General features: G+C 37.7%; 1 protein-coding gene and 1 long non-coding RNA gene across 13 annotated transcripts in view; one reads left to right on the forward strand and one right to left on the reverse strand.

Annotated features, from left to right (window-relative positions):
* LOC132385195 (protein Aster-B-like) overlaps positions 1-27000 on the forward strand; it is a 406923-nt gene that overhangs the window by 44108 nt on the left and 335815 nt on the right. For 4 of the 12 annotated variants that reach the window (XM_059957067.1, XM_059957066.1, XM_059957068.1 and 1 more), the window contains exon 1: positions 16818-16959. The exons of 5 other annotated variants lie outside the window; for them this stretch is intronic. The gene's annotated coding sequence lies outside the window, so the exon portion shown is untranslated. Of the gene's footprint in view, positions 1-16817; positions 16960-27000 lie in introns of those variants that run through there. 3 more of the 12 variants (XM_059957072.1, XM_059957090.1, XM_059957073.1) reach the window with 2 other exon arrangements.
* LOC132385196 (uncharacterized) lies at positions 7552-18791 on the reverse strand. Its single transcript, XR_009509108.1, has 2 exons — positions 18698-18791; positions 7552-9410 (listed from the first exon to the last, which is right to left on the reverse strand). It is a non-coding gene; the product is annotated as an uncharacterized LOC132385196 (long non-coding RNA).

Genomic DNA, 27000 nt, shown 5'->3' on the forward strand with positions numbered 1-27000 from the left:
CCGTGACCTTGCAAAGCCAGGTTCTGAGTTGCAAGGAATTCTATGTAGTGAAGGATTCTCGTCAAGATATCACACCACTTCTGCTTTTCCTTCTCAATCTGTGACTGAAATACTGCGTCAATATCTCCTCTGTTTTCAGCTAAATTTCTTTCCATTTATTTTCACTGTGTGAAGCATTCCCAATGATTCTTGGCATTTTCATGAACACTAATCCTTTCAGGTGCTTTCCAATGGTTGAATCCACTTTCCTGCTCCAATGAGGATTGATGGTCTGACTGGGAATAGAGAAGACAACAGATACAAAATGCAGACTTTTTAGAAGGGGACTAGACCAGCCATGACTGAGGCACTTCCTCTCCACGTCCATTTCCCAGTTTACTCTTGAACCAAATTTTGTTCATTGAGCGGTTATTTGTTGGTAGGAAAGGTAACTCATTGTTCTGGAAATTCTTCAAACCCAGCTTTATTATTTCTGTTCTCAACGCATCAGGCAGAATTGCTTTTCCAGTATCCATGTCGAACTTCAGAAGTCCAATGTCATGCTGTTCAATCACTTCTGGTATGACAGTTCATGCTGTTTGACACCATCCAGTAAACTAGGTTCAGTGTCGTCAGGTTCAATCTTGTCAGGTAAAACTTCGTCAATAAACTCACCATCGTCTTCCACTCCTGTCATGTCCACTTTCTTTGTGGTAGCCTCACACATAATCTCGTCACACTCGGAATTATCTGACTTGACTTTCTCCTCAGCTTGTGACGCATTTGTACTTGATCCATTTTTAGATTCTAACAAACTTATAGCAGGTGCAGGCGACTCCATGGAAAGTGTTGTACTACTTATGTTGGGCTTTTCAAAGAAGGGCATGAAGAACTTGTTTGACTTCTTGGCTTCCTCCGCCTTCAACTTTCGTCTCTTCCGTCCTTCAGCTTCACTTTCCTTCTTCTTCATGAAGAAACGTCTCATGGTCTTCTTACACAATGCTGTGAATTAAGGCTATCCTAGTGCTTTTCACCCATGATAATCAAAGACAGAGCATACATCTGAAGAAAACTCTTTTTTCACTGTCCGACAATGGCTTGTCTGACTATAATAGAAACTGCTCAGTGGCGCCCCCCTTCGAGTGGCACCCAGGACACATGCCATATCTGCCATACCTTAGATACGCCACTGAATAAGTATAAGTACCAAGATGTGGTCTCATGCTGACAATCTGAGGAGCCTGCATTTAGTGCAAGGTGTCTTTGGTGAAGGGATTAAAGCCTATTCTAGACACGAGATTCCACAGATGCTGGAAATCTTGAGCAACATGCACAGGCATGCCTGACTTGCTGAGTTTCCTCCAGCATTTTGTGTGTTGCTCAAGCCTGTTCTAGGATTGGTTTATGGATTCTCATGAAGTGTCTGATTGATATTTCCTAGCATTCACTAAGGCATCTGAACAGTATTATTGAATATCTCGTCATTTCTCTTCTGAATAGCAGCTAACTAGACAGGAGGAAACCAGTTGTTAATAACTGATTTCAAGTGGTACTTAAAGAGATACATGCTATTTCACGTGCAATACTACTGGAATTCTGATACGTGTTGAGTCTTTCTGGGAAACTGTCAAAATTTGTCATGCCTATTTTCATAAAGATAGCATCACTGAACTCTTCAGTAGAACTTTTCTCTCATTTTCCATTAAAAAATTAAATATCCTAGTGTCTGCACATTGTACCGTGCTTGTAAAATATCAATTTCATTCATGAAAATGGAGCCAACTTTTGACTGTGGAGTACAGCTGCTACTAAACTCAGTGGCCACTTTATTAGGTACTTACTGTACTTAATGAGTGGCCACTGAGTACATGTTTGTGGTCTTTTGCTGCTGTAGCAGCCCATTCACTTACGGTTTGATGTGTTGCGTGTTCAGAGGTGCTCTCTGCACACCACTGTTGTAATGCATAGCTGTTTGAGTTATTGTCACCTCCTGTCAGTTTGGACCAGTCTGAACATTCTCCTCGGACCTTTCTCAATAACAAGGCTAATTAACTCACAGAACTGCCAGTGACTGGATGCCTTTTGTTTCTCACACCATTTTCTGTAAACTCTAGAAACTTATGCATGAAAATCTCAGGCTGTTAGCAGTTTCTGAGATACTCAAGCCACTCCATCTGGCACCAGCAATCATTCCATGGTTAAAGTCACAGATTTCTAGTTGTTTGGTCTGAATAACAACTGAACCTCTTGACCATGTCGAGTTGCTGCCATGTGATTGGTTGATTAGATATTTGCTTTAACAAGCAGATGTACCTATTAAAGTGGCCATTGAGTGTTAATTCTGTACCTAGGTTGTGCCATTGAGTGTGAACTTTTATTGCTTATGATATCTGTCAAGCATATTTCATATTTCTAAACTTTGCTTATTTGTGAGTTTCTTTTATTATGTCATAATAAATGATATTTTTACATATGCAACATTGAGAGACAAATAAGTTGGACTTTTACAAAATTCGCTTTTCCTGCACAGGTATGGAGTCCACTATCTTGAAAAGTTACACAGTATCTTGATGTTTATTTTAAACATCAATTTAGAAGATGCATTAGGTGTAACACCTGTCCCCCCCCCCTCCAATCATGTCATTAAATTAGAAGGGTGTATTCCTGATAATGAGATTGTGATAGAGCTAAAGAGGTAAAATGTAGGGAGTGTAGTTTTAAAATGGTGACATGTCTGAATGCCTAAATACTTTCTTCAGAGCTGTTGTATACTTTCTGCATCTCCTCATTGTCTCATTACCAATTGATGACCTTTCAGCTTAATGCTATTATTTAGTAGAAGAATGAGGGTAGATTGTTTAGTTTGAATTGAGCAAAAGTTAATACTTGATTTGTTCAGAGAAATTCTGGGATTAAAGTTTCATTTGTAGATCAGTAGCATTACACAACATTAAAACTCAAAGTTTTTTAAAGACTTTATTTGGAAGAAATTACATAAATTATATTGCTCATATTATCTTGATAATGTGCTACTGTTTATGAAGCCTCCAGTATTTAAGTATAATTAATTAATTGAAATGAATCCCTAAATGTGCAATCTGCCACCTTAGTTCCAGATTTCTTTTTACCCAGAGTTGGGTTGGACTTGGGAACAATGCCTTACTAAATGGTGGGGCAGGTACTTACTTGCACAGCTTTTAACCAGTTGACCTATCTCACTCTGGTAAGCTGAATAACAGGGAATCTTACTCAAACATAAGATTCTGACAAAGATAAGGAAGAGTTTCTATTCTCAGAGTTATTATGAACCTGTGGAATGCTCAACCTCAAAGCTTTGGAGATTGAATCATTTTAATTTATCTGGTGTCTCTAATATAATAAAGTGTTCAAAGTCAATTGACATGAATACTATCAAACCAAATACTGAGAATCAAAAAGTATCTCCTCTGGACTAGGCAGGTGGAAATTTGAAAGAGGATATTCTTGTTCTTGGATAATCAGTACAGGAATTTTAGTACTGGTGTTTTTAGTATTGAAGCAGCTGTTGACTATTTTGTCAGTAGCTGCTAAGTTTAATGCAGTGAGTGAAGCACCTGCTTTAGTAAATGATCTACAAATATATGTGTATAACTTACACTGGGAGCTTTAAGAAGTTGGCTATTTTAATCAGTTATCAAAGCTGAAAATCTTCAGGCTTCACCATCATCAACAAATATTATTGACTTCTTAGAATAGGATTTAATTTGTATCTGAGGCAGATTGTGCACAATTAAACCTGTGGCACAGCATATATCTGAGAATCACAATAACAAATGATTGTCAATATATAACTTAGTAAATAAGAGCAAAAGATTGAGTGACATGATCCCCAGCAATTCTTTTAAAATTATCTTAATTGTACAGAATGTGCATTTCTTTGACAGTTTTTCTCTATTTGACAACCTAGAAAATTGTTGTCTGATTACTTACTACTTACTCCAAAATGCTAGATAGCAAAGATTTTGCTTGTAACAATTAATTGAATGGGGTACAGAAGTACCATAATTTGCATTCTCCTTTCTACATCCCTCAACCTGAGACTGTGTGTTTATTTCCATTTAAATAACAGTAAAAATAATTGCCAATTTTTGTGCTGTCGGTTCCTTGTTTAAATGTATGATTTTCCTTGTATCCAGCTTTGAGCAAGAAAGATTATTGTGTATTTTTATGTCTTTTGTCTGAGTTCATCTTGCATTTGGAATTCATAGCTCTGTGATGGATTCTTCCGGAGAATGGTGTGGCATGTTGATACCATCATGGGCTACTGTGATACTGTAATTTCCTTTGGGATCAATAAAATATCTATCTCCCACAGAAGTTGTCAATATACAATGGTAATGTAGGAAAGGATGAATTCTTACAAAAAAAGGATTTAATGTCATAAATCTAAAAGGCTCGGCAACTCTATGATTGTAATTTTAGCACAATATATTCTTGTGCACAGTGAATGTGTGCTATTCATTGTTGTGAGATAGAGTTGTAAATTGAAGACCGGTTTTCCAAAAAGTTGGTCTTTTTCTTGGAGATGCAAAAATTTAATGTTTGTAAATTAAGAAGTACCTGCAAAGCACAATAATTTTTATTCATAGAGCCATTTAAGTGTATAGTGCAAACGTCTCAAGTTGACCTTAGCCAGATTTTAAACCATGCATGGCCTATCCTTGAGTTGGGAAGATCAAAAATTTCTGCATGGTCAGCATATTGCCCAGGTTTCAGATCTTGCCTCATAGCCCATTTTCTTTCTGTTGGCTCCTAACTGGCCAACCCAGGCACATGTGCAGATTGTAAGTAATCTATTTTCCACTGCCCTGCCTGTGCTGACTTCACTGCCAGTCTCTGCAAGTTGTGCCTGCCTTGTGAGTAGCTGTAGCTATCTGCTACCTGTCTTTGTTGTATCCTCTTTGGCTGGCCATAGCTCTGAGAATGTTTGAATTTTTATTCTAGTGAGGATGTCTGTTAATGCTAGAGAAACATTGCATGAATATAGAGGATCCAAAATAAAAAGAGCAGAATGAGCTGCCTCAACAGCTGTCGCCCAGTGGCACACCCATCTACTGTGATGAAGTGCTTTGAGAAATTAATCATGGTTAGAATCTACTCCTGCCTAAGCAAGGATTCGAACCCACTCTATTTGCCTATCACCACAATTGGTCTACAGCAGATGCAATTTCACTAGCTCTCCAACTAGCCTTAGATCACCTGGACACAATAGTAATACCCAAGTCAGGCTGCTGTTTATTAACTACAACTCAGTGTTCAACACAATCATGCCCTTAGTTCTAATTAACAAGCTCTAAATCTTGGGTCTCTGTACCTCCTTCTGCAAATGGACCCTTGACTTCCTCACTGGGAGACTACAGTCTGTGCATCTTCTCCTAGCTGACAATCAACACTGGCACACCTCAAGGATACATGCTTAGCCTACTGCTCTACTCTCTCTACACTCATGATTGTGTGTCTAGGTACAGCTCAAATGCCATCTATAAATCTGCTGATGACACATTATTGTTGGCAGAATTTCAGATGGTGGTGAGGAGCCATAAAGGAGTGAAGTAGTGAAATGGATGAGCGGTTTCAAGTTCCTGTGTGTTACCAACTCTGAGGAACTTTCCCATGTCCAACATATTGATGCAATTACAAAGAAGGCACGGCAACAGCTATATTTTATTAGGAATTTGAGGAGAGTTGGTATGTCACCAAAGATGTGCAAATGGGGTGCCATGGAGAGCGTTCTAACTGGTTGCATCACTATGGGATATGGTGGGATCACTGCATATGATCAGAAAAAAACTTCAGAAAGTTGTACTGTGCCAGCTCTGTCATGGGCACTAGCCTCACCAGTCTCCAGGACCTTCAAAAGGTGGCATCCATCATTAAAGACTCCTATTACCCAGGATGTGCCCTCTGCTCATTGCTACCATCAAGGAGGAAGTACAGAACCCTGAAGACACACACTCAACGTTTCAGGGCAGCTTCTTCCCCTCTAAGATCAGATTTCTGAATGGATAATGAGCCCATGAACACTTCCTCAGTATATTTCCCCTCTCTTTCTGCACTACTTAATTTTGTACATTATGAAAATGAGCAGTAAATAATTACCTGAAAAATAATCAGCCAGAAATTTGCACATTTAAAATGGTAGGTACACATACCAAAACCACGAGGTTATTCTTGAGCTTTATTTTCTCTCTGTTAATTAATCCTCAACCTGTACCAGTATTTTACTCCAACCTCAACATGCCTAACTTTTGTTCATTAGTCTTCAGTCAAAAATACCAGATCCCTTATGTATTTTGCTGGTTACTGTGGTAACTTCTACTTTAAAAAAGGACCACTTGACAACTTCACGCCCAAAGGAACAACTTAATCTGGCATGGCAAAACTGATATTTACAAAAAGAGGCTTTCGTTGAACCGTATTACATGGCAGAGGAGCTATACACATGCACACCTGACGAGAGGAAGTAAACCCACCCCCCCCCAACCCTGTCAACCCCCCCAAACAACTTCCCCTGGCGCGAGTATTGCTATATTACCATTATCCTAATTAGTATTAACTTATTTTCATAATGCTCACATTGCAACAGGTACATCCTCAAAACATTAACAGATTATTCTAACATGATTTCCTTTTCATAAATGCAAGTTGACCCTGTGAAATCCTATTTTTTTTTATTTTCTAAGTGCCCTGTAACCATTTCCTAGTGTTCTAGCATTTTCCCTACAAATGAAAACAGGTCAATTGATCTATAGTTTCCGGTTTCCTCTTTCCTAAACATCAGATTCACATTTGCTACTCTTCAATTTGTAGGAACCATTCTGGAATTAATGGAATTGTGTAAAGCACCAACAGGTGCACTCTAATTGTTTACTCTAAAAATTTATAGCCATTCCTGCTTTTTAAAATTACTCAAATCATCAAAATCCATCCAAAACACATGGGGCTACTTACACAGATGATTTGACAAGTAGAGGGCTTCATCTACACTGGGCACACTTTAATAGCTGCACCTGACAAGTTGACTTTCTACTATGATGTTAATCAACCTAAAGTCTTTCCATGAATATGGTTGTTCTTGGCACATTTTTCTACAGAAGTGTTTTGCCATTGCCTTTTTCTGGGTAGTATCTTTACAAGACGGTGACCCCCAACCATTATTAATACACTTCAGAGAAGCTGATAGATTTTGGCATTGTTAAAGAGTATCAGAGATTGGGGATTTGTACAGGAAGGTGTCACTGAGAAAATATCATCCATGGCCATATTAAATCATGCATTATACTGAAATTCAGAGGACTGTTGCTGAATTGAAAATTTTCTATGAACTTGAAGGGAAGTTAAAATTATACCTTGGCAAAAGTGGTGTAAATACTTTGAATCAATAATGGCAAAAGGAACAATTAATTTAGGAAAAAGATTAAAAACAATTGGGGAAACGGCAGATAAAATGAAAGTATCAATGTATTTAGAAATATGTCAAATACAGAAATAAGGAAAAAGCAAAATAAGATTAAAGTAAAACTGAAGCAAGGATTCTGAATAAATTGCTTTTTATTTCACTGGTGAGGTTATTAAAAGGAAATTATGATTGTGGAAGAAGTCCAAAAGAACACTAGGGCAACTAAAATACAAAATAAAGAATGTCAGATTTGAAGACAAGCATGCAACACCGCAGACTGCATTCAGCTAAATTAATTTAGAGACAACTTTAGTATTTTTGTTAAATAATTGAAATTAAATGGAGAAAAACAGGAATAATTCCACAAAGCTGGTAACTATTTTGGTATTTTCATATTTTTTGGGGAATGAGATAAAATAATCTAATAAACTTCAAAGCAGTTGAGAACTACAGCAATTTTGTTACTATTCTCTCTGTGAACATATGTGATCTGAACTTAGGAATGATTATCATCAAATTGTTCTGACTCCTATTTCAAATATTTGCGTTTTGTCTACAGACACTTGACATAGAAATAAGAGGGCAGTTGTGTCATTGCCATAGGTTATACTCATTCAGATTATATTATGGAGTATAGGTAATGAGAAAATCAACAAATGGATTTAAAGGGTCAACTTTTTTTTCTTTTATTGGGTCCATGCCAGATCCCAGAAGGGTAATGACATCAGTTCCATTTGCCCTCTCCTTATTTTCATTGTAACCTCCCTTTTCTCAAGACTGTCAGCAACATATTTGAGGAAGGAAAGTGAGCTTTATAAACATTATACTACTTTAAAGAGCTGACAGTGACTAGAAGATGGTGAAGGCTGTAGATTATGTCTATATTTGTAAATTTCTGGAAGACATTTGTAATAGTTACGTAAAACAGGCTTCTAGGGCAGGGGTTTCCAACAGGCTTCCAGCACAGGAGCACACATCGTGCCCACACAAAGCAAGATACCATTGGGATACCATTACTGTTTGGGTGGAGCTAAAATTTTTCTGAAGTATATTTGAGTTCAATATTTTAAGTGCTAAAACATGCTACAAGATAGGGGCGTCCTTATGTACTCCATGAGATTTATGGGAGGTCTGGAAGGAATGCAGATGAAGAATTAGAGGGGATCTACTGGAGAATTTGACTCATCATCTTCAAAAGCGTGATTCATGATTGGAATTTTGAGGGTGAATCCCACTGATGGAGCAATTCATCATGAAATTGTGATCTGTTCAAAGGTTCAAAGGTGCAATATAATGTCAGAGAAATGTATACAATATACATCCTGAAATGCTTTTTCTTCGCAACCATCAATGAAAATAGAGGAGTGCCCCAAAGAATTGACAGTTAAATGTTAGAACTCCGAAGTCCCCTCCCCCACAGCTGCCCTCCCATGCATAAATGGCAGAAAGCAACAATTCCCCCCCCCCTCCCCCACCAGCAAAAAAAAGCATCGGCACCCGCCACTGAGCACTCAAGCATGAGTAAAGCAATAGCAAGGATACAGACTTGCAGTTGCCTCAAAGACTTTGCATTTCACCCAGTATATGACATACCACAGGCTCTCTCTCTCTCTCCCTAATAAGGGAGAAGGAGGTGTCTCTGTTTTCCCAGCAAGCGGGGAGACATAACAAACAACTCGCTGGTTTACGATGTTAAAAGTCCCTTACGTTACTTTTTTCAAGTTCTGTGCCTAAAGATCTCGAGTCTCCAGGCACACAGCTGTAGGTATTTCAACTTCCCTGATGACACACGGGTCTTCTGCCGTGACACCGACCCTCATTCGACCCGTCTCCAGAGCCCCAAGATCCTAGGCATCCAAATCTGAGCTGGACTCCTAGGCTGAACCCTTGGTATGCTGAACAACGGCCAGTTATGAAACCCTGAGAGTGGGTCCCATTCCCGCAAAGAACTGAAGTCAGCATATAACTCCAGGTCAGGGTCTTCAAAAGAACCCTGAAAGGGAAAAAATAGAGATATTAAAGATGAAAATAGAGCTGTTTCCGAAGATGCAAGCAAAGGAGTCACAGTTTAGCACCATCATTACTCTGGATAAAGTAACAATTTAGCTGTAACACTGAAAAAAAATGTCAGTGAAGAAGTTCAAATTTCTAATCTGTGCTTTCCGTGTTGTATAAATTTCCAGGATGTGTTGTTGAACAAGCAATTATTTTTCTTTTTTTTTGTTAATTTGAATGTAAGGAGCACCAGAGAAGTGGGCTGGTTGGTACATGGGATTTCTGCCTAAAACTATTATTAAATGAGTAAGTTGTCAAACATAGCTCCTTTACCAATAAGCTCTCTTCCTTGACATTTGGTTCATTTAAATTTCAGTGCTGTCAGTAGAACACATTTTCCATCAGCTTGTTGGTTGTGTTTTATCTCTAATGGAACACATAAGACCAGATCCTAGTCAGCAGCTCAGTGACAACATATCATTCTATTTAGTAACACGTTTTTGGTTCTCAATAGCTTGAATGTAAACATACTTGCAGAAGCCAATTGCTGTGCGAGTGAATAGATTATGTTCTATACCATCAAATAGTTTAGGTAGTAAATTACTTTTAGGGCTGTAGTTTTAGCTCACTGTGCAATGTGATGCCCATGAGATGATATGTAGCTGTGAACTATTGGAAAGTAATGCAATAGAGAGGAAGTACGGCGTCCTCAAAGTAGAAGAGGTCTCCTTGGTGTTAGGATTTACTTCTACATCTCTAACACTGTAGGTAGTTGTACACAGAAATTCGATCTTCAGTGAGAAGGCAAGAAGGTAAATCATGAGTTGTCAGCAAGGGCAGGGTTTGAATAGGATTGAAAACTTGTGTGTGGTTATTATGGAGCCTGTAAAGTAATCCTTGATTGATGTGAGAATCTCAGGTAGTTTAGTAATTTACAGAATAATTGGGTTACCAAGTAACATGAGGTAGCAACAGAAGAGTAACTGGAAAAGAAAAACACTCTGCATATAAAGTATGTGGGATTTATCCAATATCGATTCAGAATGACGAATAGGAGAGGGGGTTATTGGTTTATACCTTTGGGTTCCTTTTCTTTCTTGAAGCATTTTCCTCAGCTCAATTGTAGATGTATTCACTAGTTTCTTATATTTTCTGTGGTAGTTTCAATATCTATTCTATTTCTTTGCTAAATGAGATGATGCATTCTGAAATATATCAGCAAGGGGAGTAAAGTTAGAGAGGAATCTTGTTTTGGGATTTGTTGTACTTTTTGATAGAAAGTTGTAAAAATGTTGTGTCCTGCAGCAGTTGGAATATATGCTGGACTGTAGAATAATTACCATACTCAATGGATCAAATTAATCAGAGATGAGGGATAATGTTGTTTTCCAAACAAATTGTGAATCTTTTCGTTTCTATTGGTGCTTGGAATTCTGTTTATGTATAAACTGCCTTCAGTTGAATGTTAATTTTAAAACATTTTTCCTTTGTGTATATTCTCTATTGCCAATTCATTTATGTGGCAGGATGTCTGGAAGAGAATTCTATTATCTAGTCTACCAAACTTTCATTCTGATTGTTATCTTCCTGTTTCAAAGTTAAAAAATTCAAAGTAAATTTTATTATCAAAGTACAGATATGTCACCATATACAACCCTACCAATTATTTTCCTGTGAGTATACTCAACAAATCTATAAAAAAGTAAGTTATGACAGGATCAGTGAAATATCAACCAGAATGCAGAAGCCAACAAACTGTGCAAATGCAAACATAAATAGGAATAAACAACAAAAACATGAGGTAATGACATAAAGAATTCTGAAAGTGAAATCATTGGTTGTGGAAGCATTTCCAGTGGATTGGCAAGTGAGTGTAGTTAACCTCTTTATTCAAGATCCTGGTGGCTGTGGCGTAGAAACTATTCTTGAACCTGGTGGTGTGAATCCTGAGGCTCTTGTACCTTCTATCTGAAGGCAGCAGCAAGAGAAAAGCATGGCCTGGGTAGTGAAGATCTTTGATTATAAATGTTGCTTTCCTACGATATGCTCAGTGGTTGGGAGGGCTTTACCCGTGATGTACTGGGCTGAACACTACCTTTTGTAAGATTTTTCGTTCAAAGGCATTGGTGTTTCCATACCAGGCTGTGATGCAATCACCGCTTTCCACCACACATCTATAGAGGTTTGTCAAAGCCTTAGATGTCATGCAGAATCTCCGCAGACTCCTAATTTAGTCGAGGCACTGACATGCTTTCTTCACAACTGCACTAACGTGCTGGGTCCAGGACAGATCCTCTCAAATAGTAACAAGCAGGAATTTAAAGCTGCTAACCCTCTCCACCTCTGATACTGTGATGGGAACTGGCTCATGAACCTCCTCCAGAAGTCAATAGTCAGTTCTTGCTGACATTGAATGAGAGGTTGTTGTGGCACCACTCAGCCAGATTTTCAATCTCCCTCCTGTATGTTGATTCATTATCATCTTTGATTTGGCCCACAGCAGTGGTGTCATCAACAAACTTGAATATAGCATTGGAGCTGTGCTTAGATGCACAGTCATAGGTGTAAAGTGAATAGACCAGGGGGCTAAGCACACAGCCCTGTGGTACACCTTTGCTGATGGCGATCATGGAGGAGATGTTGTTGCCAATCCGATCTGTCTGGGGTCTACAAGTAAGGAAATCAAAGATCTAATTGCATGAGGAGGTATTGAAGCCAAGGCCTTGGAGCTTATTGATGACGTTTGAGGAGAATAATGGTGTTAAATGCTGAGTTGTAATCGATAAAGAGCATCCTCATGTATGCATCTTTGCTGTCCAGATGTTCCAGGGTTGAGTGAAGAGCCAATGAGATGACAACTGCTGTGCCTTTGGTTCAGAACTATTACAAGGAATAACTTCAAATATCTTAGAAAATTGTTTAATAACAAATAATTCTGTTTAAATGAAATCTATAATCAGCTGATTTAAGCTGATGTTATACTGGGTGAGTTATGGGCAACTTGGTTGCTTATGATATTAAAATTTTGCTTAATACAAAGAAATTTCACACAGCAAATTTTCTCACCAAAGTCATTTATGTGAGTTGTTCTTATTTTATGAATAGCCTCAGCTTAAATTTTCCATTAGCCTAATTAAAAATAAAATTATGGTTAGTTTTATATCCCAAAACACAATCAAGGTTCCAATACGCAAGTGTAAAAGAGGAACAAACTAAATGTCATTAAACTTTATTATGAAAGATGATAAAAGTGAAAAGTAGAAATTAGATATGAAATGGCTGGAATTGTTAATTTTCTAAACTAGTTATATGTATGTATGTTGAATCCAGAAGACTACAATATGCTTTATTAAAAAATTAGTGTACCATCATGCAGTTTTCAATGTGTAGGTTTGGCATTTATTAATACAAACCCCATTTCCAGAAAAGTTGGGATATTTTCCAAAATGCAATAGAAACAAAAATCTGTGATATGTTAATTCACGTGAACCTTTATTTAACTGACAAAACTACAAAGAAAAGATTTTCAATAGTTTTACTGACCAACTTAATTGTATTTTGTAAATATACACAAATTTAGAATTTGATGGCTGCAACACACTCAACAAAAGTTGGGACAGAGTTAAAATAAGATTGAAAAGTGCACAGAATATTCAAGTAACACCGGTTTGGAAGACTCGACATTAAGCAAGCTAATTGGTAGAAGGTGAGGTATCATGACTGGGTATAAGAGTAGCGTCCATCAAAATTGGGTCGTGGCTCACCCCTTTGTGCCAAAATTCGTGAGGAGTTGTTAGTTGAAAAGGAACATTTCCCAATGCAAGATTGCAGAGAATTTAGGTCTTTCAACATCTACTGTCCATAATATTGTGAAAAGATTCAGAGAATTCAGAGACATCTCAGTGCATAAAGGGCAAGGTCAGAAACCACTGTTGAATGCGTGTGATCTTCAAGCCCTCAGGCGGCACTGCCTAAGAAACCGTCATGCTACTGTGACAATTATAGCCACCTGGGCTCGGGAGTACTTCAGAAAACCATTGTCACTTAACACAGTCAGTCGCTGCATCCAGAAATGCAACTTGAAACTGTATTACGCAAGGAGGAAGCCATACATCAACTCTATGCAGAAACACCGGTGAGTTCTCTGGGCCCAAGCTCATCTCAGATGGACCGAAAAACTGTGGAACCATGTGCTGTGGTCAGATGAGTCCACATTTAAGTTATTTTTCAGAAAAAACGGGCGTCAAGTTATCCGTGCCAAAGATGAAAACGACCATCCTGATTGTTACCAGCGTAAGGTGCAAAAGCCAGCATCTGTGATGGTATGGGGGTGCATCAGTGCCCACGGCATGAATGAGTTGCATGTATGTGAAGGTACCATTGACTCCGAGGCGTATATTAGGATTTTAGAGAGACATATGTTGCCATCAAGGCGACGTCTCTTCCCGGGACGTCCATGCTTATTTCAGCTGGACAATGCCAGACCACATTCTGCACGGGCTACAACAGCGTGGCTTTGTAGAAACAGAGTGCGTGTTCTTGACTGGCCTGCTGCCAGTCCAGTTCTATCTACTATTGAAAATGTATGGCACATCATGAAGAGGAGAATCAGACAACGGAGACCACAGACTGTTGAGCAGCTGAAGTCTTATATCAAGCAAGAATGGACAAAATTTCCAATTGCAAATCTACTACATTTAGTAGCCTCAGTTCCAAAATGATTAAAAAGTGTTATTAAAAGGAAAGGTGATGTAACACAATGGTAAACATTCCTCTGTCCCAACTTTTGTTGAGTGTGTTGTAGCCATCAAATTCTAAATTTGTGTATATTTACAAAATACAATTAAGTTGGTCAGTAAAACTTTTGAAAATCTTTTCTTTGTACTTTCGTCAGTTAAATAAAGGTTCATGTGAATAAACGTGTCACAGATTTTTGTTTTTATTGCATTTTGGAAAATATCCCAACTTTTCTGGAAATGGGGATTGTAAGTGCTGTTGATCCTACAATTTTATCATGCACATTTATAAAGCCTTTTCTTTCTCCATTGAGTTTTGGACTTGCATGTTACTCTTTTGAAAGAATGCAATTCCAGTAAGCTCTTGTTCATCTGGAATTCTCATTCAGCTGGCAAAAGTTAGCTGGAACGTTAAGCAATTTCATAATTTTTTTTCAAATTTAAATTTTGCTCTCTGGGTTTTGACATAATTCTACCTCCCGTCAACCTGCAACACAGCAGCTTGAATTCAGTCCCTTATGTGATTGCAGGTTGTAGTTTGTTCCAGTTGTGTTCCATAAGCTACTTTGCTCAACTATCCACTGTGTCAGATGTGAACACTCCCAGTAAATGTACAAAGTAGAAGCATGTTGAAACAGAAAATGTAAATATGTTAGACTGGAAAAAGGTGAAAATTGTTCTGAGAACAAATTCAACATCGGTCCCTCAATAATGCATGGCATTAAATCACAAAGTGGAAAATTTGAAGAGTTCTTCCTAAACTTAAAGGGATAAAAGGTTAAATGTATATAATGAATACAGCGAAGCTTGTTGATCTGGATCATGCTTTATATAACTGATATTCCTTAAGGAGATCAGAGAGCATTTGTATTTCAGGGCTAATGCCAGTTGAAAGAGCAAAGAAACTTTATGAAAATCACAAAGCCATGTGCTTCTTCCCAAAGGTTATGATAGAATATTAGTGTGATATAAAGAGTAAATTTTTGAGCAATTTTCATTACACAAGCATATTCTTGCTACTGGCAACCCCATTCCCCTTGGATGCCAGATGTCTGAGAGCATACTGTATTTTGATGATGGAAATTCTTTTAGTTCAGCATTGCTGCAAACTTTGAGAATTAACATGCACATTCCAAATGCGGATTAAGTTGTTTGCTTATCCTTTCTGAGACTGCCATTTTGGGAATGCAACATTTTTTGCACGGCATGAAGTGCGGTATCCAATGTTCAATATAGCTGAGAAATAAACCTAATATAAAATCCTGGTCATATTTATTCATTTGTACATCTATCCTCTGTCAGTGAAATGTCTCAGTCTTAGTCTTGGAACGTTGTTGGTTATCCTCATCTCAGTCTAATATTTTCATTATTGTAGATTTTATTTATTTTGAGGATTGATTCAGTTTCATGGTCTTGTGCCCTACATTGATAAGTATTTTCTCAGCAAGAGGACATATTCAAATAGGGGTTATTTTGCATATTATCTTGAGGAAGATCAAAAATCCAGAAAATTTTCTCCTTGCATGTAAAACTGTTTTAATTAAGGCTCACTTATATACTTTATTCAATTGTTTTGAAATAATATTTTTAAAAAGTTTCAAGTGAGTGTTTTAAAAAATGTCTCAGTATTCCCCTGCACCCCCTCACCTCCCCACCAACCAAACATACACACACAATGAATAAAAAAAACTTCAATAATTTTGAATCACAACACTGGTATGTCAGCAAAGAATTGTGTTGTTTCTTCAAAATGTTCAAATATATTATAAATATGTGTTGTAATAAATTTTTAATGACTAATTAGTCAATTCTCATTTATGTACTGTATGTTTAAGTGGTTTAGCGGATGCATACAGTATCTATGCAGTCTGGTTAGTCACATTTTTAAATATTTCTCCAAATCTGCATGTATTAAAATTACATTTTGAAAAGTTGTGTAAAATAATTGAGACCATGATGGTCTTGTGCAGATCTGAGATTTGGTGGTTAATGATTTCATAATCGCTGCTGCTCAAATAAACAATATTATTCCCATTGTGATTTTGATTGGTTTTTAACTTTTGTTTACAGTATCTGCACTCAAATGGTTTGGGTCTGTAGTCGTCCAGCCTACTAATAGCTTGCTGCTGACAGTTTGTCCATTCAGGAGGCCTAAAGGACAGCAAAGAAGTTCCAGCTATATTATTTCAATTTCACGAACAACTAGAAAGACAACTACTTCCAAAATCTTAAGTTCAATTTATATGAAGTGTTTGACTGCACAAAGCCCTATTTTACCTAAAAGGACTACCACAGATAAGTAAGTTGGAAAGGTACTGGATCTAACCCTATGATTCATTGATTTTTCCTATTGATTTCATGGTGACACTTACCAGTTTCTGGTGTGTCTTTGGTGTGCATTCATTATTATTTGTTTAAGACTGTTTTTAGAACTATGTTGAACGGCTCATAAAGGAATCTTGCTGAAATCATAGAAATGACTGATATGCTGCAGCTTCCTGCTGTACAGATTTCATCTTCAGTCAGTGTTGCCTGGTCAAGATCATCAACTCCAACACTTCGAAGAAAACGTTTCAAAATGAAACGTTGGAAGAATGTTCAGAGTGAGAAGGAACAAATGGTGAACAGTATTTACTGTGGCTCAATAGCCAAGGAGTACCTTCAGCTTCCTTCGATTGAAATCACTCCCTCAAGCGATGAGGATACTCCATGGTCAAATTGTTCAACGCCAAGTGCTTCCCCTCGTCGAAAACGTTTCCTGTTGAAGAAATGGCTGAAGGTTCGTGAGAAGAGGGATGCAAGTGAAACCAGGTAGGTATTGAATATAGAATTGTGAATTGAGGAAGTGATGTATTGTGAAACAGAAACTGTAATGCATATAATTACTGACACTACACTATCTATTTCTAACACATATAAATATGAACTATAAGTTTTTTATTTGTAAACAATATCTCTTCTGAAATATGCAGACATTTTTCTATATATGTTCTAAACTTTAGGGAAAAAGTAGGACAGGAACTTCAATTCACAGGGCATAATGATGACTTGCTCCAGAGAGTAATTGTATTTCCCGATTAATTATGACATTCATGCAAGGTTATTGAAAAGCTTCTTGTTTTTGATGGAGAATGGCTAATCAGTTCATTCACCATTTTTACATGTAGTTGTAACTAAATGCTCAGACATATTTTAATCTCCGTTGATTTCTAGCATTGTAAGGAATCACAGCTCTCCTTAAATAAATTGATCCGTTTTCTTGATACTGATTTTGAAAATTACTTCTTGTATGCGGTTCATGCAAGATTGTCAGTTCATCCTATTAGGAGGTAAAAATAACAGAGTAGAAGAATCTGTCTTTATCTAGCCGAGAAACAGATTAGACATTAAGTATTAGATTTCTCATTTAACCAATCTAGCAAAAATAATTGTTAACTGGAAGGTATACTCATCAAAGGTATAAAATGTTACATAAAGGCTAATGCAATGCTAATTTTTATTTTTACCAGATTGGAATACATAAAAGATGAAGTAATACTGTATAGAGCAGGGTATAGTTCTCACTCTATATGTAGTACTATATTCAAATTTGGGCACAACATCTCCATAACAGCTTGGGGTGTTGGTGACAGTGAATAAGGTTGCAGCTACAACAATGCTGGTTTACTAAAACAATGACAGGCCTAAAAAGGTTAATTCTTGAATGGATGTTTACATTTGGTTTGTACTTTGTTGAGTTTAAAAGGTTGAAGGATAGTTAAGTATTAAGGTGCTTAAAATGTGTTTGTGGTCGATGGATAAGAACTATTTTGGTGAAAAACATCTCAAAATTAGAACTGGCCAGTTAAGTCTAAAATCATTAAACATTCTGCACACACAGTGTAGTATAAATTTGTAATTATTTCTTGTAAAGTGCTTTGAATATCAGATCAATTGAAATGATCAAGGTTCAGATTTTTATTAGGCAAATGTAGCGGAATATAGCATCTCCGTTTGCTCTGATCGTCATGCTCTTCTTGCGGTTGTATTAAAGCTAATGTAAAGTTTCGCAGGTTTAAATGTCGAAAATCCCTTTGATTCTCACGTTGATAATAATAATCAGGACATAAGTATGCAGATTTAAAGAAAGTTTTAAAATAAAGACAATTAATGAGAAAGAATAACCCAGCAGTTATACTTAAGGCAATTATTTTACTTGATTGGGCTGCTCTATGCTGCAATTCTTAATGTTAAATGCAATATGATTTTTGGCCTGAGTACAAAAGTTTTATATATAATGTCTAGGATGAAGCTATAAGTACAGAGCCTTTTAATGAGTCAGTTGCCCTCACTACGGAAATGTGAACTGAAGTAATTTAAATGTTTGAAATGGACATAAGTGTGGCTGGAATCTAGTTGAACAATCTGCTGTTACATTTCTATTTCTGTGCAAGTTTGCTAAGTGCTAGGTTCAACATAATGGAAAGGAGAAGAGTAGTGGGTAGGGCAATTGACCACAATGTGGTAGACTCTCTGAATTTCCCATCCCATATTTGCATTTAGGACTTACCAGCATCATTTGTGTAAAAGATGTGTACAGCTTCTGTGGGTTGATCATGGTTGTGGTAATGCAGCGCCTTTACCGAGAAAAGAAGTTATGGAAATTACAGTTTTTAAATACAAGATTAACATTTTGTTGGACGTATCTATATAATCATTGACATCACTTTCTATCTTGCCAGACTAAGATTTTCATTCATCAACTATTAACCTTTCACATATGGGTTGGCAAGATCTGATGGGTGCATTCTTTCTAAGTAGGGATAGAGTTAACATGAAGTTGTTGTATTCACAAAGCACTGCAGCTTCCCGTAATTTCTGATGAGGTGATATTTGTAAGCACTAGTGGTCAAGATATCATTTGAATTGGTTCCTTTTTATTCACTTCTTTTAGACCATTTCTTTCTTTTTCTTGGTGGTGTTAACTAATAGGCAAAGGAAAATCTGTCTTAAAGCAGCCTGTGAGAAAGCTTTTAGATTCTTCAGCCTCATGAAATGGGAGTAAAGAAATAACATAGGAAGCAAGTTCTAGATTTTAATGGTCAAGAATAAATTCTATTCAACTTTAGAGGATCAAAACTAATCCATAAGATCTTTGCAGAATGGTGATGTGTATCAGAGCCATTTCCATTTCCTTTTTTTTACAACAGACAGTGAGAGCAATTGTATTGGTCCTACTTTTTGGCTGATATCAAGAGTGTGAATGAGTCATCTATCAGGCTTAGGATCTTCAGGGAGCTTATAAATTTTATGTACCAGCCCACCAAGTATGTGTAAAGTTTGAAAACAAACCAGAGGCAATGGATCCTATTTCCTACTGAAGCTGTGAATGTGTGGCTAATTTGAGCTGAACCAGAAGCACTGTTATACTTTGAATTGCCCCTTAGTGACTTTAAAAAAATAATTGAACTTATTTTCTTTTGATGCCATACAATCAGTCCTTCATTCATTTTTCCTTGGGTCTTTCGCAGAATTTGAGAGTTGACAAGGTTATGCCAGTAAACAGCATTTTGTTTTCACTTTTGAAGGAATTTTTCTTAGCTGGTCCTACTCAGAATAAAATCTTCGAGTATAGTAAAATGATATTTTGAAATATTAATGGATAAAGTTATTGTTATTAATCATATATATTTTGTTCTGTCTGGTTTATTATTATAAATTTTAAATTACTTGAATTTTCAGCACAAATGAAATTGCCAGTGATAATTTTTGATGAGTAGATTTTGAACAGATTGTCAACACAGATTGCGTTGGTGCTAGAAGCTTACTTTCAAATTACCATATTTATATCTAAACAGTAAGCACTGAGAGGACAAACCATGAGAGTAGAGAAGACAGAGTAGAGAACCAATATTTTATATAGATATTTCAGGCACAATGGAGCGGAGAACAAAAGAGGTGTGGCATTGCATTATTGATCAAGAAGACCCATCATTGCAGTAATAGAAGATATCTTAGAACTATCTTTGATCATCTTACTGTGATTTAAATGTAATGTAATTCGTATTACTTGTATCCTTATGAACTTTGTATTTATATCCATGCAATTTATATAATATTAGTAAAAACATAGAAAGAGAACTATCCTTAAATGTGGCCAAAAGAAAAGGTACATTCACTTTGCTGAGATCACTATATAGGCCTCCCAAGAGTTAGCAGGAGACATGAGCAGATAAGTAAGCAGATCACAAAGAGGTGTAAGAGGAAAATTGCTGTGGCATTAAGGAATTTCAACTTCCCCAATATTAACTGGATCTCCTTAGTGTGAAAGAATGAGATGAAGCATTTTTAAAGTGCATTTAAGAGAGCTTTTTGTGGCAATACACTGACAGGTCTACTCAGGATGGGAAAGTGCAAGACCTAATCCTGGGGAATGAAATAGGCAGGTAGATGAAGTGTGGTGTTACTGGGCAAGCACTGACCAGCACTTGATGTTTCAAAGTGCTTTGGAAGGAGGGTAAATATTCTCAGGAAATTAAAGTTGATAAGTCTGAACTTGGAGTATAGTGTTCAGTTTTGGTCACCCTGATGTAAGAAAGATGCCATTAAGCTGGCAATAGTGCGGAAAAGATTCATGAGGATGTTGCTGGACGTGGTTAGAGGGAGAGGTTGGGCAGGCTAAGACTTTATTCCTTAAACCATAGCAAACTGAAAGGTGATCTCATAGAGGTGTATAAATTATTCAGGACATACAGTGCCTTATCAAAGTATTTAGCCCACAACGCTTTGTTCAGTATTAAAACCAGTGATTTTGATTAATTTAACGGAGAATTTTTATTTGCGAATCACATGATCCTTTTATTCACAGTAGAGGCCAAAAAACAGGGAAATTGTAAAGCATGAAAAACTAAAAATACATAAACTGAAATGTTAGTAGTTTAAAAGTCTTCATCCGCCTTTGCTCAGTACTTATTTGAACAACCTCTTGCAGGTAGTACAGCCAGTAGTCTTTTTGGATAAGTCTCTATTAACTTTGCACAACGTGATGGAGCAAGATTTGGCCATTGCTCCTTGCAAAATTGTTCAAGCTGTGCCAGAATGGTGGTGGACAGCATTCTTGAGGCCTTGCCAGAGATGTTCGATTGGGTTAAGTTCAGGACTTCAACTGGGTCTGTCAAGGACATCAATTATTTCCATTTGAAGCCACTCCATGGTTTACTCTGGCAGTGTGCTTTAAGTTGTTGTCCTGCTGAAAGATGAACTTCTTCCCCAGTTTAAGCTTTCTGGTAGAGGCTAGCAGATTTCTATCCAGAATCTCTGTACTTAGCAGCATTCATCTTCTTATCAATCCTGACCACATTTCCATTCCCTGCCTCTGAAAAGTATCCCCACAGCATGATGCTACGTCCACCATAGTTTACAGTAGGGATGGTGTTACCTCGCTGATGTGCAGTATTAGATTTATGCAGTATGTACTGCTTAGTGTTCAGGCCAAAAAAATCCACTTCAGTCTCATCCAACCACAATACATTTTTCCACATCTTTACAATATCTTCCAAGTGATGCTTTGCAAAGTCTTTATGGGCATGAATATGCTTTTTTTTTAGCCACGGCTTCTTCCTCGCCTCTCTTCCATAAATAGTGGAGCCATGAACCTCATTTCTAGTTGCAGCCACTGATTTCTGCAGCTCACTCAGAGTGACTGTTGACATCACAGTCGCCTCTCTTACAAGTCCGGTGACTAAGTTTAGAAGGGTGGCCTGACCTAGGCAGTATGGCTGTGATTTCATATTTTACCCACTTTTTTACTATTGACTACATTGAGCTCTGTGGTATGTTCAGTGCCTTTGAGGTGGTCTTGTACCCTTCCCCAGATCTGCGTTTCTCTATTATAATTTCCCTAACTTGTCTTGAATGTTATTTTGTCTTCATTTTGGTTTGGTCTGTTGAAAATCCACTATACTGATGGACTTGACAGAGAGAGGGAATATTTATTCTTATGAATTCATTGCAAACATGTGATACTCCAATTTTCTACATCAACAAATTGGGTGAGTTAGTAAGGTAAAGTACAGTGTTGCCCCTGTGGAAAGTCAGCGTAGTAATTACAAAGGGGATGAATACTCTTTCAGTCTCACAATTTTAATTTGCAATTGTTAACAGGTTTTGACATTTTTCTTTTGATTTGACCTGATAGACAATATTTTGTCGATTAGCACAAAAAAATCCTACTTTAGTATATTTTAATTTTTGAAAATAACACAATAAAATGTGAAAATAATTGTGGGGCTGAATACTTTTTCTAGGCATGGTAGGTAAGATGAATGCACAGTCTTTTTCCCAACTATGGGGAATTAGATGGCATATTTTTAAGGTGAAAGGGAAAAGATTTAATAGGAATCTGAGGGGCAAATTCTCATTAAGAAGGTGATACATTAATGGAATGAGCTGCCAGAAGAATAGGTATAGAAAAGTACAACAACATTTAAAAAAAAGATTTGGGCAGATACATGGATAGGAAAGGTTCAGAGGGAAATGGGCCAAATACAGGGAAATGGGACTAGGTTAGGTGGGAGTCATGATTGGATGAGGCAGTTGGGCTGAAGGGCTTGTTTCTGTACTATATGACTCTACAGTGAAGTGTGTTTTCTTTCCAACCAGGTCACATGAAAAAAAATACTTTGTTGTCCTTAGCAGGCTTTTTCACATACCATGCTCAAAGTTACCTCACTAAAGAATTAACACGGGGCACACAAGTGTAATAAAAGAAAATGGTAACAATGCTTTTGCCTAAAATGTAAGCAGAGGTGACATTTGAATCTCATCATATTTTAGATACAGGCAGTCCCGAGTTACAAACCTCCACTTATGGACAACTCGTACTTACGAACCGAGGAAGGAGAACGCCATCCGCCATTTTAAGTCGGATCGTGATGCCGTCCGCTATTTTAAGTTGTTGCCGTTAACACTGTGTTGAGTCTTTAACTTTGTGTTTGGCTTAACATTTTCTTAGTAAGATTCACCCTGATCCCACCCCCCCGGTTCCTGTCGGCTGGTGGCACAGTGAGATCAGCACCGGAGAATGGAGGTTCGAGAGTCTGATCCTGTGGCAGACCGCTCCTGTGCAGGGTTGATGTCGATCCAGTGACTCCCGTATCATCCGTGCCAGGTTGATTTCGAGCTCACAACTTTACCTTGTAAAAAAAAACATAGCCACCTCTAGTTTAAATTCCCACACGAAATATTGTGGAGGATCAAATACCCCAACTCAGCACAGCCTCCAGTTGTCACATTTAGCCTCTCTCAGTGCGATGGTCCTTAGGACCCAGTGGACCTCGAGAGCCAGCGCAGCTCGGGACCTGCTGCCGGCAGTGTTTCTGTTCCATTGACGGAAAGCTATCGCGATTGAAAATAAAGTGGCAATAATAAAGCGTTTGGAAAGAGGTGAAACGCCATCAGTCATTGGAAAAGCGTTAGGCTACAGTCGGTCAAAGATCGGAGCAATTTTAAAGGATAACGGATAACGTGAGAATAATGGAGCATTTGAAAGGCCCTGCCCTGGTGAAAGCTACAATTATTACTAAGCAACACAGTGGTTTAATTATTGGAATACATACGTTTCTTAAGTGTTTTATATGCATAGAAAGGTAAAATATATACTATATACTAAGACAAACATTTGACTGACGCTAAATAATACCAGATGTACTTGTTCCGACTTCCGTACAAATCCGACTTAAAGATGGACTCAGGAACGGAACTCATACGTAACCCGGGGACTGCCTGTACTGGTGAATTAAGATAACAGTATTGCATTTCAATTAAACTATAGAAATGATGCAAAAACAATAAATTATAATCACATCTGACTGTCAGTTACAAGAAAATTGATTTATTTTAATCTATCTACAGATAAATATTTTTTTTAGAAAAAGCAAGCTGTCTACGCCTTTTGAAGGCAATGATATCTGACTCCCCTTGGTCAGTAAGCTGGAGATGGTTCCTCCATTTCTTTTCTTCAACTGCTCATCTTCAAGTTCATGTACACGTCTGTGGCTGATGAGTAAAATCTAAGAAGGAGGCCATAGAAGATATGGCAATTCAAAAGATTCTACACCCTAGTTTACCTGTGCAGGCTCTGTAAAAGAACTTGTTAAAATTGCAATTGATGCCCCCAGTAACCTGTCTCCACCAATACTGCACCTATTGTTTCATGGTGGCAGATCAGTGTGACACAATGATTGACCCATGCTTATCGGGACAGTATAAATGACATTGACCTGGATCTGGAATTGGGACTCAGAAGCTTAGACTAAGCTAAACATTGCATCACAACATCTCAATACTGTTCATTCAAAGATTTTAACACAGCAAATGACTTTTTATTTGTTGACGAAACAAAGAGTAACTAGTAGGTTAGAGAATTTTTTGGTATATTATTTAGGAGAGAGTGCTGCTGGAAGGATAAACTAATGTTGAATATGCTATCAAATTATGTAAATATATTCATACTTTATTTAGCATGAGCTTCAAGACATCATGCTTAAAATCATTTGAAATATTTTAGCTGGATATTTGAGGAAATGTCTGTTTAGCAAAACCAATAGCATGAATGGCAGCGATGTTTCACTACCAGATGAACTCAATGCCTTCTATGCAGGCTTTGAAAGGAAGAACACAACTACAGCTGTGAAGATCCCTGCTGCACCTGATGACCCTGTGATCTCCGTCTCAGAGGCTGATGTTAGGCTGTCTTTAAAGAGAGTGAACCCTCACAAAGCAAAAGATCCCGATGGAGTACCTGGTAAGGCTCTGAAAACCTGTGCCAACCAACTAGTGAGAGTACTCAAGGACATTTTCAACCTCTCACTGCTACGGGCAGAAGTTCCCACTTGCTTCAAAAAGGCAACAATTATACCATTGCCTAAGAAGAATAATGCGGGCTGCCTTAATGACTGTCACCCAGTAGCACTCGCATCGACAGTGATAACATGCTTTGAGAGGTTGGTCATGACAAGACTAAACTCCTGCCTCAGCAAAGACCTGGACCCATTGCAATTTGCCTATTGCCACAATAGGTCAACGGCAGACACAATCTCAATGGCTGTACACACAGCTTTAGACCACCTGGACAACACAAACACATGCGTCAGGATGCCTTTCATCGACTATAGCTCAGCATTTAATACTATCATTCCCACAATCCTGATTGAGAAGTTTTAGATCCTGGGTCTCTGTACTTCCCTCTGCAATTGGGTCCTCGACTTCCTAACTGGAAGACCACAATCTGTGCGGATTGATGATAACATATCCTCCTTGCTGATGATCAACACTGGTGCACCTCAGGGGTGTGTGATTAGCCCACTGCTCTACTCTCTCTATACCTATGACTGTGTGGCCAGGCATAGCTCAAATACCATCTATAAATTCACTAACGATACAACCATTGTTGGTAGAATCTCAGGTGGTGACGAGAGGGTGTACAGGAATGAGATATGCCAACTAGTGAAGTGGTGCCGTAGCAACAACCTGGCACTCAACGTCATTAAGACAAAAGAGCTTATTGTGGACTTCAGGAAGGGTAAGACAAAGGAACACATACCAGTCCTCTTAGAGGGATCAGAAGTGGAGAGTGTGAGCAGTTTCAAGTCCGTGGGTGTCAAGATCTCTGAGGATCTAACCTGGTCCCAACATATCAATGTAGTTATTAAGAAGGCAAGACAGAGGCTATACTGTATTCGGAGTTTGAAGAGATTTGGCATGTCAACAAATACAGTCAAAAACTTCTATAGTTGTGCTGTGGAGAGCAGCTGACAGGCTGCATCACTGTCTGGTATGGCGGGGCCACTGCACAGGACCGAAGGAAGCTGCAGAAGGTTGTAAATGTAGTCAGCTCCATCTTGGGTACTAACCTACAAAGTACCCAGAATATATTTAAGGAGTGGTGTCTCTGAAAGGCACCTTCCATTATTAAGGACCTCCAGCACCCAGGGCATGCCCTTTTCTCACTGTTACCATCAGGTAGGAGGTACAGAGGCCTGAAGGCACACACTTAGCGATTCAGGAACAGTTTCTTCCCCTCTTCCATCGAATTCCTAAATGGACATTGAATCTTTGGACACTACCTCACTTTTTAAAAAAATATACAGTGTTTCTGTTTTTGCACATTTTAAAAATCTATTCAATATACGTATACCACAATTGATTTAATTATTATTATTTTAAAAAATTATTTATAATTTTTTTCTCTGCTATATTATGTATTGCATTGAACTGCTGATGCTAAGTTAACAAATTTCATGTCACATGCTGGTTGGTGATAATAAACCTGATTCTGATTTATTCTTGCTGAATTGCTGAATTAAAATGGATTTTCAAGTTATCCATGCGTTATACCAGCCAGTATTTATTTATTTAATGATACAAAGCATACTGAAGTAGTTTGCATTCACTACAATGAAAACAAATCTGTTCATCATTTATAAAGATGGCTAATTATTGCTAATTTTGTCTTTGTGTTTATGGAGCAGTACAACACAGAAACAGGCCCTTTGGCTTATAATGTTCTGCTGAGCTAATTAAACCAATAATTAAACACCTAACTAAACTACCTTCTGCATTGTTTGCACATCCATGCACCTACTTAAGGGCCTCTTAAACACTTTGATCTGCCCCCACCACATTCCCTAGCAACATATTCCAGCTGCCCACCACTCGGTGTAAAAAAATACTTGCTCCGCATATCTCCTTTGAACATACCCTCTCAGCTTAAATGCATGCCCTTTAGTATTAGACATTCAGACCCTAGAAAAAAAATATATAGCCTGTCTATCTATACCTTTCATAATCTTAGAAAATTCTATCAGATCTCCC

The sequence above is a fragment of the Hypanus sabinus genome, chromosome X2 (assembly GCF_030144855.1).
Source record: "Hypanus sabinus isolate sHypSab1 chromosome X2, sHypSab1.hap1, whole genome shotgun sequence".
Classification (NCBI taxonomy): domain Eukaryota; kingdom Metazoa; phylum Chordata; class Chondrichthyes; order Myliobatiformes; family Dasyatidae; genus Hypanus; species Hypanus sabinus.